At 37.4% G+C, this 6000-nt stretch overlaps 1 protein-coding gene across 4 annotated transcripts in view; it reads right to left on the minus strand.

Annotated features, from left to right (window-relative positions):
- The window catches only part of LOC141427269 (angiotensin-converting enzyme-like), a 102266-nt gene that overhangs the window by 23468 nt on the left and 72798 nt on the right, over window positions 1-6000 (minus strand). The window contains exon 1 of one of the 4 annotated variants that reach the window (XM_074086553.1): window positions 726-801. The exons of 2 other annotated variants lie outside the window; for them this stretch is intronic. The gene's annotated coding sequence lies outside the window, so the exon portion shown is untranslated. Of the gene's footprint in view, window positions 1-660; window positions 802-6000 lie in introns of those variants that run through there. One more of the 4 variants, XM_074086552.1, reaches the window with a different exon arrangement.

A 6000-nucleotide genomic window follows, 5' to 3' on the forward strand; every position in this document is an offset into this window, starting at 1 on the left:
AATATGTAAGTACCTTTATAACTAACACCTAATATGGATCTCATGGTCTGAAATAAACGGGTTTTTTATTTATTTATTTAGCAATGGCACACCTAACAGGATACTTTATTAAAAAAAATACTTCCTTGTGTTCCAAGGCTTTTAACACTTCTACTGCTCCTTGCTCACTGGTACAACTCAAATAATATTAGGTTTCTATTTTTATGATTGCAATAATTTGTATAATTTAAGTTAGTAGAGGGTTTTCTTTTTCAGCGTATTTTTGTGTCGTTTTGTTCCTTTACTTTTTTACAATCCGGAAGACGCTGAAGCATTATTTATCTTATCAACTACTTAATTAAGTCCTGGATTTTCGACAATTTTGGCGTGGACGAGTACCTATATAACAACACAGCTGTTACACCGAGTATTTTTCTTTCTGCGAGTACTTAAGACTTCAAATAAATATAATAAAAAAAACAGAACAGACACAAAAAATAAAACAGAAGGAAAAACGCGTACGATTCTCAGAAACAAATGTACCTTCACTTAAAACGCAAGTGATAAAATAACTCTTCCAATATCTAGGCAGGTCAACAATGCAGACAAAACCTAGATTCCGCGTCAGTTGAACTTTTTTAAAACAAACTCCGACCAATCGCAGGCCGCGGATCCACTTACCAACAAAACATAACACTAGTTCCAAATTCAAAACACGTAAAGACTAGACTTTAATAGACATGTACCGTTATAAGGCGAGTGCACACGTCCGCACGCACAAGCTGGCACGACGAACTGGGCCTAAGGTGTGCAATAGACTGAAGGTGCAGCGAAGAAACGGTTCGAATTCCGTATGTTTTTAATTTGTGATGCTTTGGCGGTCGAGTGGCGTTTTAGTGGCCAGTTATGTTCTATTGTTTGAAATTAATTCTACTGATATTATAAATGCGAAAGTTGGTGAGTAATAGTTATTTATGTGGCTGGTGCATAATGCCTAATTATGTATAGCCGCATACATAACTTTATCTACATGCATATCATAAGTTTTCTATAATATGTTCAGATATGGCCTGTATTTTGACTTTGACTTTGACTTTGACTTTGCCTTTGCCTTTGACTTTGACTTTGACTTGACTTTGACTTTGACTGACTGAATAATAAATTATCTACATGCATGTCATAAGTTTTCTACAATATGTACAGATATGCATTGTTAAAAAAAGTATTACCGATACTTTAATGTAAACATTAAGATACACTGTACTTTAATGTGAACATTAAGATGCACCCGCAGATACCAAGTTTCTTAATAAAGGCCATTTGATAGTCGTTTCTGAACATATAATAGGGAAGTTATGATATACATGTAGATAAATATATTTATGCAATTGCATATGCGTGTGTGTGTGTGTGTGTGTGTGTGTGTGTGTTTGTTTAGTTGCAGCTGGAGCATTACCTATGTGCATAATTTTGTCTCGATATTCCCACGGGATCAACAGTTAAGTATGACTGGGACAGCATTTGTAAACAGGATCAAATGGGTAAGCGACCAAGCTTCGCTTGGACTAAAATTCAAAAACACTCGTTATTCCAGATACAAGACCAAGCTACTTAGATCGATAGATCGCCCCCAAAATCCTTAGACCTATTTCCTAGATTCACAAAATAAGTAAAGAATTGCTTATTTAAAGCTATTATATTAGATTAACACGGTATAAGTCAATCTCCATAAATCATTTTATTAGGTAGATGTTAATTCTAAACGCATTTTATACTAAATCAATTATCGATTCGCGACAAATGTCATTTAAAAGCAATAACCATGGCATTTTCATTAAGAGAATTACTCTATAAAGTTATATAGACATGCATGACAGCATTTTAAACATTTATGACGTGACGTGGTTAAGTCAAAGTCAAAATATCGTTATTGTTGTTTGTTTTTATTACAAGCTTTTATTTAGTTTCACCTGTCTCGTTGTCTGTATGTCTGTGTTTAATCAATCGCCATCCATCCCATCCCACCTATATACGTCCCACTGCTGGGCACAGGCCTCCTCTCAGAACAAGGGGCTTGGGCATAGTTCCACGCGGGCCCAGTGCGGATTGGGAACTTCACACGCACCATTGAATTGTTTCGCAGGTTTGTGCAGGTTTCCTCACGATGTTTTCCTTCACCGCAAATCTCGTGGTAAATTTCAAATGTAATTCCGCACATGGATTTCGAAAAACTCAGAGGTGCGAGCCGGGGTTTGAACCCACGACCTTCTGCTTGAGAGGCGATAGGTCAAACCACTAGGCCAACACGGTTCAATAATCAAATCTTGCAAGTTAAATTCGGGCAACTACATTTGCATACCAAATTTCAAGTCGATGCTATTAACCGTTGAAGAGTTCCGTCCTGTAGAGACGATCCTGGCCGGACTACCAGGATGTCACTACCAGATTATTGTATTGTAATTCAGTTTACATAAGCATACCAAATTTCAAGTCAATCCAATTACTGGAAGGTGGTCGAATATAACTTGACAGACAGACAGACAGACAGACAGGCAGACAGACAGACAGACAGACAGACAGACAGACAGACAATAAAAGCTTGTAAAAATATGGCTCTGTCCATTGGAGGACAATTTTGCCGTGTCTAGTCTAGAAGGTTTTGCCGCTGTTGTACGGTAAAAAAATCTAGAAACCGAAATATGAGAGTTAAATGGTGGATGAACATAACAGCGCGAATCATATCATGTCATTTAGGCTATAACAAGCAGTCAGAATGTCAGTATTCGTAGTAAAATTATTAGTTTTTACTAGCTTTTTCCAGCTCTTTTCCAGCTTTAAAAACGACTCAAGATTTTAAATTTAGGATTAAAAGACTTCAGTTTTTGGACCACAAACCCCAGTGGGTAAATTTCTTAGATCTACTTGTTTTGTTTGGTGCCAAAACTCTTGCCCGATTGACCCCAAATGTAGGATAATATCCGACCGGGAAAGTCCGACCAAAAATGAAAACAACCGAAACGAGTTTTAACTTGGCCAAACAGTTGGCAGACGTTGACCTTTTGGCCGAAATATTTGGCCGAATCGTGTTTTGGTAGAGCTTTTATAACAATTAATAATAAGACAACCAGATAGCCAAGTGGTTAGAGCCTGACTATGATTCCTGGTCGGGGCAGTTATTATTTGCCCTATTTTTATGTATGTATGTATATAAACTATTTATTGTACAAAATAAGTAACCAAACACAATTGACAAACATTAAGATATACGAGTATGTACAAAGGCGAACTTATTCTTTTATTTTTCTATATATTATTTGTATGAATAATACGAATGTTTGTTCTCGGGTCTTGGATACCTACTTAATATGTACTTATCTACATAAGTATGTTTATCCGCTTAGTTTGGGACTAGGTCGATTGGTTCAATTGTCCCATGATTTTTATAATTTCTATATTTTATTAAAAAATAAGAAAATCCCGTTAGGTATGTCTAGGACAGTACAAAATCCTCTCCAGGCTAGTTTAACCGCATTCGTCCGTTTTTAGGGTTCCGTAGCCAAAATGGAAAAAACGGACTATAGTTTCGCCGTGTCTCTGTACTTCCGTTCACGGCTTTGCTCACAGGCTATCAGTGCTGAGAGCTGTAATTTTGCACGGATACATTGTAGCAACTATGCCGACAAAAAGGATTTTTTTTTTATTGTTGGTATCAAAATCGGGTTTTTCAAAACGGTTTTTCGATTCAGTGATGTTTGCGAAATATTCAACTTTAAAGGGCTAATTTTCATTGAAATCGAGCGTCTCTCCTCCCGAAAAAAATCAAAAAAAAAAAAAAACATGACGGTAGTAACTACCTATACCTATATAACGGCTATGTTTGCTTGAGAATATACCTGAACTTGGAAGATTTCGTAGAAAAATCAAAATACTAATTAGAAAAGTAATTATATCTTGATTTTTTCGTAGCGAAACTATCTTGGGCGGGTCCAATACGCTCTTGGCCGGTTTTTATATTTTGTATTTTTCCTTTAACAATATACGCTATATATTAACTGTAGAGGCTATTTACTAGACTACTATTTAATTGCACAATTTGCTATGTGCCACGTGTCTTGTGTCCCATTCATGGTGGCTGACGTAACGCTGCGGTTTGCGTGCGGTTACGCAACGGTTTATGGTTTCACTTGTGGTCACTTGGACAATACTGTATTAACTTTATTAACTGATAGTATCATCGAAGATCAAATAAATTGATCAGACAGAAGAGTAAAGTGAATGACGTGATAACAGAAATAGATTGCAAAAAGTAGAGATGGGCGGGACATATTGTTAAAATGGAACACAGTCGCTGGGCGAGGAGAGACGGAGTGGAAACCCCTTGCTTGACACTCGCGGTAGAGAATAGAGGACGACCACCAAACAGATTGACGGACGATATTCGGCAGCCGGCGTAAACTGGACTGGGTCACACTCACACATTACTGTTTGCATATCTTTAAGTTTTCCTTTTCAAAGTTTAGGTTAGCTTTTAGGGATAAGTTCGCCTTTCTACTCTTTTTGTTTTGTTGTTTTCTTTTGTAATATTTTTACATGCATGCATACTGGATGCGAGTGGCAGTGGATAGGCAAGACTGGAAACGTAGAGAGGAGGCCTATGTCCGAAGACGGGCGCTATAAGGGCTGCTATAGATAGATAGAGAGATAATTAACAACTTAACATCCAGAAAACGTCTTGAAAAAAGGCCAGGTCAAGAGTACCCTAAACCGAAGAGCATGTATGAAGGGAAAAATGAAAGTGGACGAAGCGAAACAAGTATGTAAGGATCGTAGCAAGTGGAAAGAAGTGGTCTCTGACTACCCCTACGGGAAAGAGGCGTGATTATATGTATGTAGTATGCAATATCCAGAACGTTGATGCTTTATTGTCAAAAGCACTTGGATACACAATCGTTTTTATCGCTTCTTTCTATCACATGGTATAAGAAGAGGGAGAAAGAGATGCCAAGAATACGAAGCCGTGGTGGCCTAGTGGTATGACCTATGGCCTCTCAAGTAGGAGATCGTGGGTTCAAACCCCGGCTCGAACATTTGTGACCTCGAACGTCAGTGCGTTAGACAAGACGGTCTCTAGAGTACCTTTAGTAATTTGGTAAACAACTACCCGGTGCTCGATATAGTTATATAAAATGTCAAAGGATCCTTTGGTTGGCAAGCATCCGGGTCGCTTCGCTCGCGCTTAGCGCTCGATCGCGCAATACGTGTAGGTAATAATTATGAGGTTAGATTAGGCTATTTAATAAAAATGAGAGGCGAACAAACAAGTTTGCAAAGTTTTTTTTATTATTTGCATTAAACTTGTATTCAGCAACTGTGACATTAAAAACCTAGCCTTTTAACAATAATTTGAACTTTATACTCATAGAATTGCGTTCAGTTTGATTTTCTATACACATTAGAACTTTGTTGCAGTAATATCGCGAGGAATTTTGCATCTTTTCCTTTTTAAGTAAAGTTATGTCAATATCCTATGAAAATGAATATAAAATGCAACACTGTTTTGAACCCTATTGTGTAAGGAATAACAATTTTATTTCAATATAATCACGTGATGAAGACAAAGCCAGTTCGTGGTTGTGCAAATAAAAAGTTCTTACCATGAGCTTCTTCACAGACTAGTGATGTCACAGAAGGTTTACATGTAAAATAAACGTCCAACCGAAACTAACATAATTTGCAAACGAATTTAAAACCGAAATGGAAATTTCGGTTTTCTAATTCTTTTTTTTTTTCCGACTGGATGGCAAACGAGCAAGTGGATCTCCTGATGGTAAGAGATCACCACCGCATTAAACGTCTGTAACACCAGAGGTATTGCAGATGCGTAATTGATGGTTTCCTAGCTTCAAAGCGCAAGTAAGGAAGTACTTATCGAAACATTTTCCTTCATGTACCTACACTTTCTCCTGTCAGTAACAATCACACCAACAAAAGAAGGACCACTTTCATCCATTTCTGATTTTG

This window comes from Choristoneura fumiferana, chromosome 4 (genome assembly GCF_025370935.1).
Source record: "Choristoneura fumiferana chromosome 4, NRCan_CFum_1, whole genome shotgun sequence".
NCBI classification, from domain to species: domain Eukaryota; kingdom Metazoa; phylum Arthropoda; class Insecta; order Lepidoptera; family Tortricidae; genus Choristoneura; species Choristoneura fumiferana.